The sequence below is a fragment of the Giraffa tippelskirchi genome, chromosome 1, assembly GCF_054371585.1.
Source record: "Giraffa tippelskirchi isolate mGirTip1 chromosome 1, T2T-mGirTip1v1.2.pri, whole genome shotgun sequence".
In the NCBI taxonomy this organism is placed as follows: domain Eukaryota; kingdom Metazoa; phylum Chordata; class Mammalia; order Artiodactyla; family Giraffidae; genus Giraffa; species Giraffa tippelskirchi.
Window position 1 is genome coordinate 53,077,220 of NC_137275.1, and position 13,680 is coordinate 53,090,899.

At 42.8% G+C, this 13,680-nt stretch overlaps 1 non-coding gene across 1 annotated transcript; it reads left to right on the plus strand.

Annotated features, from left to right (window-relative positions):
- The first annotated feature begins 12,219 nt into the window (after positions 1-12,219).
- LOC145521558 (U6 spliceosomal RNA) lies at positions 12,220-12,326 on the plus strand. Its single transcript, XR_014065480.1, has one exon. It is a non-coding gene; the product is annotated as a U6 spliceosomal RNA (small nuclear RNA).
- Positions 12,327-13,680: the final 1,354 nt, after the last annotated feature.

Genomic DNA, 13,680 nt, shown 5'->3' on the forward strand with positions numbered 1-13,680 from the left:
ATCTGGGAAACTGAACTGGCAATGATTCTTTAGAGGAGGGCTACTTTAAGGAATTGGCTCTGGAACCTGAGTCCTGTGCATTGCAAGGCAGACTTTTAACTACCAGGCCACTAGGGAAGTCCCAGGCACCTATTCTTAAAATGGGGAATAGAAATTTAGAGTCTGGTCATGAGGGCACAAGCAAGGTTTGCATTATTAGAGCTGGGGTTAAGTCAAAGTCCTTGGACAGCAAGGAAATCAAACCAGTCAATCCTAAAGGAAATCAACCCTGATTATTCACTGGAAGGACGAATGCTGAAGCTGAAGCTCAATACTTTGGCCACCTGATGTGAAGAGCCAACTAATTGGGAAAGACTTTGACACTGGGAAAGATTGAGGGCAAGCGGAGAAGGGGGCGATAGAGGATGAGATAGTTGGATGGCATTACTGAATCAATGAACATGAGTTTGAGCAGATTCTGGGAGATAGTGAAGGACAGGGAAGCCTTGCCGTGCTGCAGTTCATGGGATCACAAAAAGTTGGACAAAACTTAGTGACTGAACAACAACAAGTCAAAGGAAGTAAAGAAAATGAAAGAACATAGTGCTCACAAATACTAAAATACTTATGATTCTGCATCCCTCTATCACAGGGCCTTCTTTAGCAGGTGTGCTAAATGGCTTTTCTCAGCAATGCCTTCCAAAACAAGCACTTCCTTCTTCCAGTGTTTGTGTCTTTTCCATCTTTGTTGTCCTAATGGTTGTGCGTGCATGCTAAATCATTTCAGTTGTGTCTGACTCTTTGTGATCCTATGAACCATAGCCTGCCAGGCTCCTCTGTCCATGGGATTCTGAGGCAACAATACTGGAGTGGGTTAGCTATGCTCTCCTTCAGGGGATCCTCCCGGCCCAGGGATCAAACCCTTGTCTCCTGTGGCTCCTGCATTACAGGCAGGTTCTTTAGCACTGAGCCACCAGGGAAGCCCATCCTAATGGTTGCATTTGAGGGTAAATCAAATTCCTTTGGAGAAGGCAATGGCAACCCACTCCAGTACTCTTGCCTGGAAAATCCCATGGACAGAGGAGCGTGGTAGGCTGCAGTCCATGGGGTCGCTAAGAGTTGGACACGACTGAGCGACTTCACTTTCACTTTTCCCTTTCATGCATTGGAGAAGGAAATGGCAACCCACTCCAGTGTTCTTGCCTGGAGAATCCCAGGGACGGGGGAGCCTGGCGGGCTGCCGTCTATGGGGTCGCACAGAGTTGGACTTGACTGACGCGACTTAGCAGCAAATTCCTTTAAAACAACTGAACAAAGCAGCTTATTGCAGTTATTCTTTGGCTGAAAGGTTGAATTACTTAACCACCTTTCTCCTCCTAGTTCTTGTGCCTACTCCCTGCCCTCAAAGCCACGCCTCTCACCTGCAAAAAGATTTTAAGTCATTAGACACCATACATCTAGAACTATTCATCACAGAGAAAGAACTGGAAAGACTGTCAGCAGGACAGTCCCAAAGAGTCATCCATCTGACTGATGTATTATTTTCCTCTGGTAGTCACTCAGAGTATTCAGTGTCCCAGAAGCGGAAAGTCTGGAGCTCTGTTGATTCTTGTTTTGGTTCACCAACTATGGAAAAGTTATCTTGCATCATTCGGCAAGTGGATACAATCCCTATCATACAGAGAGCATTTTCCTGGTTTTGAAATACTGTCACATATATTAATGCCATTTAAAATTTCCCGTTGCTCACTCAAGTGGAATTTTACAGTCAGGCAAATGAAAGCTGAGAATGGTAGAATGACTTTTTCAAGATTACATCTAGTCAGTAACTAAGCTGTGACTCAGACTCAGGATTCCTGACTCCAAGTTCAGCTCTCTATTCATTTTCATTGTTTCCTCCTCTCCTTCAATAATTTTGTCCTCCATCCTACCTCAACCACTGCCATGGTCCTACCCTAGACTCTGTCTAACAATCTACTTACAATGTTAATGTTAAGCATCTAAACTGCTGCCCACTTTTATTTTTTCCAGTTAACTCTCTCTTGACTCTCACTCCAACTTTCTTTGATCACACCAGGACCTACAGTAGTCCTACCTCTTGACTTCCTGTTCTGACCTTCCGACTTTCCCAGATCATATTCTACAGCAGAAAACTGTCATCATTTCCATACATACATCTTCAGCTCCCTTTGCCCCCATCTCTTTCCTCATAAAGTTCCAACCCTGAAGAAACCTAATTTGACGCCAGTTTTGCTATTCAGCAGCTGGCCACTGAACATAGCTGAGAAACACATACATAAACGTACCCCATCCTGCTCTACCTGTTACTCTGCTGAATTTTTCTTCATTGCACTGTTGACTGTCATTGACTCTCACCCGAACTAGAACAGAAGCTCCATCAAGGCAGAGATTTGTTTTCCTGGTTTGTTCACAGTTATATTCTTAGAACCTAGAACAATGCTTGACCCAGAAGGGGAATTCAACAAATAGTTGCAGATGGATGAATGAATTAGTAAAAGAGCCTCTCCTCTGCAAATTGTCAGCTCAACCATGCTGTCTTCTTTTTGATCTAGGAGACTCAAAGAGCAGGTTATCAATAGCCAAGATATATCCAGCTGAGGACACCAGGTATGACTTTTAATCTGCTAAAGAGAAATATTAGTGAATAGAAAAACTATTCTCTCTCCTTCCCTCTACCCTAGCCCTTCCCAGTCCCTCTGAAACAAGATGAACTCTAAGCAGTATATGCTGAATGAAAGCTGAGCATGCCACTGGCAAGTTGCCCTGCCCAGTTTGGCTTTGATGAGAAGCAATGTGGCAGAGTGTTCGAGGATCAGTGACACTGAGAACATATCCGGCAGGGGTCCATCCACATTGGAGGAAGGCCATACAATCCCAGTCCACGGCAAAATCAACAAAAGAAGAGAGGATCAAGGACAGCATCCACATGTATCATTCAGTGCCTGATATTACCAGAATAACTAGGTCTTGAGTTTGCAGAGGGAGGGAGGCAGAGGAGGAACTGAAAGGAGGAAGTGGATTTTTGTTTAATGAGTTTATTTTTCTCATAAGCAACGTATTGGAAAAAATTAGGACAATCTTAAAAGTAAACTGAAACAACAGTTTTTCATAATCAAAACACTCAGATATAACCACTGCTCAGATTTTTATGTTTCTTTATAGTTTTTGTCATATTAGCTTTTTGCTAGTCATATAAACAACACAATGGCCTTCCCTGGCAAAATTTCTGATCATTTCTGTAGAATACTACTCCAAAGTTTTCGCTCAAATGAATGATCATTTTAAGGCATTTTGAGATACACTGCCTCATTGTTTTACAGAGAGGTCATACTAATTTTCACTCCCTCCCACACAGTAGGAGAATACATACCTCACTTGGTTTCACCTGGCCTCACTTTCCTCAACTCACTTCACGTTATTTGACCTGCCCTCACCTCATCAGTGCCAACCAAAATCACCTTGAAAATATCTGAATCCAAACACTGTGTAAAAAGATGGAATTAACTAGCATTACTTCCTGACCACCTTAATATTCCCAGAGGAGCAATGAAAAGGCAAGGGATAAAGTCTGACAGATTGAGATGCCCTCTTAAATCTAAAACAAAAAAGTGCCTCTCATTACCTGCCTTGTCTTCTATAACCACCATTAACCACTTCCTCTCTTGTCGGATTGTGGCCAATCAAACCGTTGTACCAAAGGCTTCTCTTCTTCCCTAAAGCCAAATTAAGCTGTCTCCTTTTTTTTTTTGGTAATTTCCTCACATGAACTCCTTAGGAATCTCCTGAGCTCAGAGCCCACTACCCTGTCCACAGCAACTTTCTCAACAGCTCTCAAATTTGGCCTCTAGCATTCCTGATTGGCCACGTTGCTTTCTCTTCCTCTGCCATTTGGAGATTAGGTGGAAACATGCAAGCATTCCTATCTTGGGTTTTTCTTCTGTGGATATGTGTGCGTGTTTAAGGACTCAAAATACTTCAGAGTGTGGTAATGACGAAGGTGATGATATAACTGCTCTTTGCAGTGATGCCTGGCATTGCCTGAACATTCCAGTCACTGTGCTCAACAACTGGAAACACATATCCTTTTAACCCTCACAGCTGCCCTGGGGATTGGGCACTGTTATTACACCTATTTTATAGACTAAGGAGTGGCCTCCCAGGTGGGTTAGATCCCTGGGTGGGAAGATCCCCTTGGCAACCCACTCCAGTATTCTTGCCTGGGACATCCCACAGACAGAGGAGCCTGGAGGGCTACAGTTCTGGAGCAAAGAGTAAGACACAACTGAGCGACTAACACACACACACACACACACACACACAAGATTCAGGAGCTTTAGGGAAGGAGGTTTGATTTAGGTCACTTCACCTGTAAATGTCAGTGCCATGCCTAGAGTTCTATCCGACTCCAAGGATGATGTTCTTAAACCTTTCCCTGGGTTCTCCTCATGTCCATGCCAAGCATTCCCGTTGTTTCCACCCACCAGTTCCTTTAATAACAGTCAGCATCATCGTATTTTGAAATCACATCTTCTATATTTGCAGAAAATATATTTTCCTTCCAAAAATTTCTCAAGATCCTGGGGAAGGGAGAATGCTGTTACTCCTCACTGTGGACAGCTGCTCCAGGCTATTTCATGGACTGCCCCCCCCCCGCCCCCGCTTCACGTAACTTTTCTTCAGGCGGCGGTTCACCCCAAACACCCCAACGCTAGTGTACACATATCTGTTCTAGTGTACACATAGCTTCACTCTGTCCTCTCCCTTCATGACACTGCTATACCCAGACTTGGATACAGATTGCTGCTGAAGGCTTAGGAGGAACAGAAAGAGATTACTAAAGAACAGGAGGGCTTGAAACCGGCAATCAGATTTCACTGCTGGAAAGTCTGGTGCTGAGCCAGTATAGTGGCGTGTATTCAAGAGCAGAGACGCTGGAGCCCAAGTCCTGGCCCTACTGAAAAAGAGCCTTTTCCAGGTGGTGAGGGCGGGGCATTCTGGTTGTTTACAGTGGCCTCTGTTCTGATTGGTTAGAAGTCATGCCCTATCTATTCTGATTGGTCAGCTTCTGCTAGTGTCTATTTTATGCTTGCTGTCAGCACCATAAGGCTTCCTTCATAGCTCAGTCGGTAAAGAATCTGCCTGCAATGCAGGAGACCCAGGTTCGATTCCTGGGTAGGGAAGATCCCCTGGCGAAGGAAATGGCAATCCATTCTAGTATCCTTGCCTGGAAAATCACATGGACAGAGGAGCCTGGCAGGCTACACTCCATGGGGTAGCAAGAGTCAGACACGACTTAGTGACTAAACCACCACAATCAGCACCATGGGGCTTTCCCAGTGGTTCAGCAGTAAAGAATCTGCCTCTAACGCAGGAGAGGCGGGTTGGATTCCTGGGTCGGGAAGATCCCCTGGAGGAGGTCATGGCAACCCACTCCAGGATTGTTGCCTAGGGAATCCCACAGACAGAGGAGCCTGGTGGGCTATAGTCAATGGGGTTGCAAAGAGTCCGACATGACTTAGCAACTAAACAACAACAATCAGCACCATGCTGATTATTAAACGTTTTGACTATCACCTTCTTAGAAAGTATTTAAACTGTAGCATGTTACTTAAGCATTTTTGTACCTCCATTTCCTCATCTTTTTGCCAGAGGCCACAAAGCCCTTTGGGGTCAGAGTAGGGGAAACTACTTATTGCAGTGACTGGCATTTGAAGATGGGTAAGAGGAAGCTAAAAAAATTAAATGAGCTTGCACGTAGGTGCTCAAAGAGACCACCAGCCATATACTCAAGGCCTGTCTGGTGAGACGGGGCCCTGAATACATCTTTAAAAAATGCTGAAATCGAATGACAGTTGGCTGACAATTACACTGTCACGAGGACAAAACCACTTGCAGTCAATACTATAAAACCTCTTTACAGTTACTCCTTGAAGGAAAACAGCTTAATGTCACCTGCCCAAGGTGAGTGAGTTTCAGATGAATGAGTCTCTGGAAATAAAGAGAGATTTTCTGAGAAACTGACAGAATTATAAAAAGCTGCCACTTTAAACTTGCCTCAGAGGAAGAACTCACAATAGATTTAACTATATAAAAATGTAAATTATTTGGTTTAAAAAATTATTAAAAGGCTAGCTACAAACCAAAATATATATGTTATAAAACATGGCAGACAAAAAATCTTAGTCTCTTTAATGTATAACTTATACCAGTTAGTAATGTTTTGGGGAGAAAACACAATGTTATATGCCAGTTTAGATGGGAGGAGGGTTTGTGGGAGAATGGATACGTGTATATGTATGCCTGAGCCCTCTGGGCTGTTCCAACATTGTTAATCAGCTATACTCCAATGCAAAGTAAAAAATTTAGATTGAAAAAAATCAATATAGAGAAAACATTGTCTTTGGACCCTAATTTTTTAAATGGCCAGAGAACATGAGTAGACGAAACAGAGAGAGTAAATGTCAATGACTTAAAAAACTTTTCAAAGAAATATTCTGCCTCATTGATAACTAAATAAATTTATATTTTAAAAAAGATTATTTGGTTGTCAAATAATTTATTCATATTTATTGTATATTTAAAAGTTGCTAGGAAAGTAGATCTTAAATGTTCTCATCACATGAAAAAAAATTATAGCATGTGAGATGATAGATGTTAACTAGACTTATTGTGGTGATCATTTTGCAATATATATAAATATCAAATCATTATGTTGCATGGCTGAAACTAATATCATGTTATATGTCAATTATATCACACTAAAAAATAATTTATTCTTTCAAAAAATAAATATTGAGCATATACTACATATAAGACACTGTTCAGGCCCAGGAGCTTCAGCAGTGAACAAGGTAAACTCAAAACCCACCCTCTAGGAGATTTCATGCTAGTGTGGGAGGCAAAAAATTAAAAAATCACATAAAATGTATGTTCAGTTCAGTTCGGTCGCTCAGTCGTGTCCGACTCTTTGCGACCCCATGAATCGCAGCACGCCAGGCCTCCCTGTCCATCACCAACTCCGGGAGTTTACCCAAACTCATGCCCATCGAGTCGGTGATGCCATCCAGCCATCTCATCCTCTGTTGTCCCCTTCTCCTGCCCCTAATCCTTGCCAGGATCAGAGTCTTTTCCCATGAGTCAGCTCTTCGCGTGAGGTGGCCAAAGTATTGGAGTTTCAGCTTCAACATCAGTCCTTCCAATGAACGCCCAGGGCTGATCTCCTGGGTGATGGACTGGTTGGATTTCCTTGCAGTCCAAGGGACTCTCAAGAGTCTTCTCCAACACCACAGTTCAAAAGCATCAATTCTTCGGCGCTCAGCTTTCTTCACTGTCCAACTCTCACATCCATACCTGACTACTGGAAAAACCATAGCCTTGACTAAACGGACCTTTGTTGGCAAAGTAATGTCTCTGCTTTTTAATATGCTATCTAGGTTGGTCATAACTTTCCTTCCAAGGAGTAAGTGTCTTTTAATTCCATTGCTGCAGTGACCATCTGCAGTGATTTTGGAGCCCAAAAAATAAAGTCTGACACTGTTTCCACTTTTTCCCCATCTATTTGCCATGAAGTCATGGGACCAGATGCCATGATCTTAGTTTTCTGAATGTTGAGCTTTAAGTCAACTTTTTCACTCTCCTCTCTCACTTTCATCAAGAGGCTTTTTAGTTCCTCTTCACTTTCTGCCATAAGGGTGGTGTCATCTGCATATCTGAGGTTATTGGTATTTCCCCCGGCAATCTTGATTCCAAATGTATGTTAGATAGTGATAAGTACTAAAAAGGAAAGGAAATCCAGAGAGAGAAGGGCCTTAAAGATGGGGAAGAGCAAGAGCTCCTTTTGACAGGGTGGCCAGGGATGAGTACGAAACTGAATGAGATGAAGGAGTGAGTCATGCAGGTATCTGGGGCATGGGTTTCTCAGTAGAGATGCCAGAAAGTGAAAAGGCCCTGCGGCCAAAATGTGACTGCTGTTTTGAAGGATCAGTAGAAAGGCTGAGTGGCTAGAACAGAATGAACAAGGGAGAGAGGAAAAAGAGTAAAGTAAGAGAAAGGACATGAAGGCCAGATGATAAAGGCCCTGTAGGTCTTTGTAAGAACTTCAGCTTTAACTTGTGATGCAGTGGGAAGCCACGGGAGGGTCTGAGGAGAGGAGAGTATAATCTGATGTATCAGTTTGCTGCAGCTGCCATAACAAAACACCAGAAACAGAGTGGCTTACACGACAGAAATTTATTTTCTCACATTACTTTCTGGAGGCTGGTAGTCCAAGATCAGGGTGTGGGAAGGCTAGGTTTCTTCTGAAGCTTCTTCCTTAGGCTTGCTGTGTTCTCACCTGGCCTTTCCTCTATGCATGTCCATTGCGGGGGTGTCTCTCTCTGAGTCCAAATTCCTTCTTCTCATAAGGGCACCAGTCAAATTGGATAAGGGACCACCTGGATGCATTGTTTTCACTGAAATCATTTCTTTCAAGACTCTTATCTCCAAGTATAGTTATAGTCTAAGGTACTAGGAGTTGGATCTTCAACATATAAATTTGGGGAGGCACAATTCAGCCCCCAGCAACTGACTTACATTTTAACAGCATTGTTCTCATTGTTGGGCTGAGAATGGATTCAAGCACAGAAACCAGAAGACCAGTTAAAAGTTATCACAACAATCCAGACAAGAGATAATAGTGGCTGGGGCCAGGTAATAGTAGGACGTGCATGCGTACATGCTCAGTCGCTCAGTCATGTCTGACTCTTGGCAACCCCATGGACTGTAAGCCCGCCAGGCTCCTCTGTCCATGGAATTTGCCAGGCAGGAATACTAGAGTTGATTGCCATTTCTTACTCCAGGGGATCTTCCTGACCCAGGGATCTAACCCACATCTCCTGCATTGGCAAGCACATTCTTTACTACTGAGCCACCTGGGAAGTCCCCAGGTAATAGTAGTGGAGGTAGTTAAAAGGAATTGCATTCTGATCATTTTGAGGATAGTTAGAGCTGACTGGATGGGTTGAATCCTGAGTAGGAGAAAAAAGACAGAAGTCAGGATGACTCCAAGGATTTTAACTTGAACAACCAGGGAAACAGTTCCTGGTTACTGATGGGGGGTGGGGGGGGGGAGACTGAGATTTGTGGTGGGGGGTGGGGGTGATATCAGAATCTCTGTTTGGTATTTGAACAATGTTAACTATGAAATCCCTATTAGACATCCAAAAGGTAGCTGGATCTATGGGTGTGAAGTTCAGAGGAGAGATCACAATGGACATTAAAAATGTTTGGCCTGGAAATCATTTCAACTTAGCCCAGTTCTCAGGGGTGGGGAAGAGCCTTGTTTCAAATCTTCTAGATCTTGAAACGAGGCAATTCACTTGCTTTGGGTTTATATATCAACCTTCTAAACTTGAGACCTGAAAGTGGAGTTATTAGCCTGTAAATGGCTAAAGTAATTAGGCTCCAATGACAGTCTTCAAACCAAACAAGGCAAAGAAAATTTTTCTTTGGTTTATAACCAAAAAGGAGAGTTTGCAGCCAGTGTTTGGCAAAATGAATAGAGGTATTCATTTAAGTGGAGTCATACAGTATTTGTTCTTCTATGAACTACTTCTTTTTTTTCTCAGAATATTTTAATAACTTTATTGAGGTGTAATTGATGTACAGTAATGAATTGTTTCCTAAATTTAAAAAGACCAGGGGCCTCCCTGGTGGCTTAGTGGTAAAGAATCTGCTGGCCAGTGCAGGAGACGCATGTTCGATCCCTGGTCTGGGAAGATCCCACATGCCACAGAGCAACTAAAAGCCATGTGCCGGAACTATTGAGCCTGCTAGAGCCTGGGAGCTGCAACTACTGAGCCCACATGCTGCAACTACTGAAGCCCGAATGCCCTAGAGCCCATGCTCCAAAACAAGAGAAGCCACTGAAATGAGAAGTCCATGCACTGCAATTAGAGATTAGCCCCCATTCACCGCAGCTAGAGAAAATCTCACCCAGCAACAAAGACCCAGCACAGTGAAAAATAAAATAAAGAAATAAAATTATTAAAATATAAAATGACTGAACTGAGAAGAACCAGTTCAACTTGATTGAACCTGCATGATCACAGCAATTAACAGTTCAAACATGATTCAATCTGTTCTCTAAACATCTAAATAGGGTAAGACTTACTGACTTCTTGGAAAAGACACATTTTTTTGTATACTCCTATCATTCCCAAGTTCCCTCCCAGGGTTGGCCAACCAGGTATCAGCCTGTGGCCTATTAGGAACTGGGCTGCCCAGCAGGAGGTAAGCAGCCAGTGAGCGAGCGAAGCTTCATCTGCTCTTCTCCATTGTTCCCCATTGCTCACCTGAACACCACCCCAACCCTGCCCATGGAATAATCATTGTCCCTGAAACTGGTCCCTGCTGCCAAAAAGGTTGGGAACCGCTGCCTCAAACCATTGTGGACGGGAGTAGAACAGAAGTTCCACAACAGGATGAAGGTTTAGGGATACTAAAACACCATCACAGTGGGCCTATCACCTCATCTCAAATGACCTTTGGCCTGAAGTCATTCGTAACAGAACAAGAACTACATACAATAGGACTATTAGTAATTAATTTTACCAGCTGTCATCTGTTTAACCCTGTGGGCTATTTAAGCACTTCATATGTATTAACTCATTCAATCTTCACAGCAGCATTATGTGACAGATACAACCATTGTCCTCATTTTGCAGATGAGGAAATTGAGGTGGAGGGAAACTGGGTAACTTGCTCAAGATCACACAGTAAGAAATCAAACAAGCAGTGTGGCTCGTCGCCCTTCCTTCACTAGTGCTTCTCAAACATGAGTGCACATCGGAATTCCAGGAGAGCCTGTTTAAACAGATTGCTGGGCCCGCTTCAGAATTTCTGATTCAGTAGCTCTTAGATGGAACCTCAGAATTTACATTTCTAGCACATTCCTAAATATGCTATGCTGCTGGTCTGCGGACCACATACTGAAAACCCTGTCTCTCATAAGAAGTTAAAAGTGACTGTATCTGCTAGACTTTATCAGGCACTTGACAAGAACAGCAACCCTGAGAGCAAGTGGTTGTTCCCAACTCAGGATTTGAGGGTCAACAAGAATTAAGGCTTCCCAGGTGGCGCTAGTGGTAAAGAACCTGCCTGCCAGTGCAGGAGACATAAGAGACGCAGGTTTTATCCCTGGTTCGGGAAGATCCCCTGGAGAAGGAAATGGCAACCTACTCCAGTATTCTTGCCTGGAGAATCCCATGGACAGAGGAGCCTGGTGGGCTACAGTCCATAGGGTCACACAGAGTCAGACACGACTGAAGCAACTTAGTACGCACACATGGCAAGATTAAGGACCTGCTCAAGTTCACAGAAGCTGAAGTAAACAACCTGTGTTCAAGACCAGATTGCTGAATGCCAAAGCCCTTTTATACCCACTGCCTCACTGGATGCACTATACAGGGTAAAAATTGAGCACCTCTTCAAAGCAATGTTTAGTAAATATTTGTCATTTATTTTAGTGGAGACAGGTGACACAGATTTTCTATTAATAGAATTATACATATCTGGCACATGTATCTTTATGTTAAAGAACAGAATGAATCCCCTGCATTGAATAGCACCTAATATTTTAACCTCTGGAGCAGTGTCTTTCATTTTATATTATTTCTGTCACTCATGCTGCTCAGTCCTTCAGTCATGTCCAACTCTGTGACTCCATGGACTGTAGCCTGCCAGGCTCTCCTGTCCATGGAATTCTCCCAGCAAGAATACTGTAGTGGGTTGCCCATACCCTTCTCCAGGGGATCTTCCCAATCCAGAGACTGAATCCGCATCTCCTGCGTCTCCTGCATTGCAGGGGGATTCTTTACCACTTAGCCACCGGGAAGCTCTCTATCACTGATAACTTGGTAGTATTTGGCCATTCACAGTCATTAAGGATGACTTAATGAATGTAGTTCTGAAGTCTTATTCAATGTTTATGTTCAGTTCTTTTTTCTTTTCTGATTTTCATGTTGGTATAATATTTCCTTCAATTCTAAAGTTTTGTTTTTTTTTTTCAATTTATCAAGCCAAGTAAATTTTGAGAAAAATTAGTAAAGGGTTTAAGTTTCAGAATTTTAACTGGCCCTAGGAGCCAACTTTATATTTCTATCAGCTGGTCTCAGAATTGGTAGGGTGTTTAGTTGGGCCACTTGCAACATGCAAGGACCCAGATAAGAGTTTATGTTTCTCGTGCTTGCTTCGGCAGCACATGTACTAAAATTGGAACAATACAGAGAATATTAGCATGGCCCCTGCGCAAGGATGACATGCAAATTCGTGAAGCGTTCCATATTTTTAAGCAAGGTGAAAAGACAGCCTTCAGAATAGGAGAAAATAATAGCAAATGAAGCAACAGACAAACAATTAATCTCAAAAATATACAAGCAACTCCTGCAGCTCAATTCCAGAAAAATAAATGACCCAATCAAAAAATGGGCCAAAGAACTAAACAGACATTTCTCCAAAGAAGACATACAGATGGCTAACAAACACACGAAAAGATGCTCGACATCACTCATTATTAGAGAAATGCAAATCAAAACCACAATGAGGTACCATTTCACGCCAATCAGAATGGCTGCTATCCAAAAGTCTACAAGCAATAAATGCTGGAGAGGGTGTGGAGAAAAGGGAACCCTCTTACACTGTTGGTGGGAATGCAAACTAGTACAGCCACTATGGAGAACAGTGTGGAGATTCCTTAAAAAACTGGGAATAGAACTGCCATATGACCCAGCAATCCCACTGCTGGGCATACACAGAGGAAACCAGAATTAAAAGAGACACATGTACCCTAATGTTCATCGCAGCACTGTTTATAATAGCCAGGACATGGAAGCAACCTAGATGTCTATCATCAGACGAATAGATAAGGAAGCTGTGGTACATATACACAGTGGAATATTACTCAGCCATTAAAAAGAATACATTTGAATCGGTTCTATTGAGATGGATGAAACTGGAGCCCATTATACAGAGTGAAGTAAGCCAGAAAGAAAAACACCAATACAGTATACTAATGCATATATATGGAATTTGAAAGATGGTAATGATAACCCTATATGCGAGACAGAATAAGAGACACAGATGCATGGAACAGTCTTATAGACTCTGAGGGAGAAGGTGAGGGTGGGATGTTCTGAGAGAATAGCACTGAAACACGTATATTATCACATGTGAAACAGAACACCATTCCAGGTTCGATGCGTGAGACAAATGCTCAGGGCTGGGGCAATGGGATGACCCAGAGGGATGGGATGGAGAGGGAGGTGGGAGGGGAGTTCAGGATGGGGAACACATGTAAACCCATGGCTGAGTCATGTCAATGTATGGCAAAAACCACTACAATATTGTAAAGTAATTAGCCCCCAACTAAAATAAATAAATTTAAAAAAAAAGAGTTTATATTTCTCATTCAAGATGGCTTCTATGTTGACAAGATAGGGACAGATTCTAATTTGTCCTTATTACATAAAGAATGGTATGCAGATACCTGGATTAATTGGAGCCCTATTTTCTATTTTTTCCCCAAGGTTGTTATGGTCCACACTGTTGAGTACCAACAAAAATCTTCCTTGGCAACAGAACCCTGCTGTTGTTCAGTATTGGGAGTGCAACAATGTGGTGAGGGAAAGTGGACCAACACCCCCA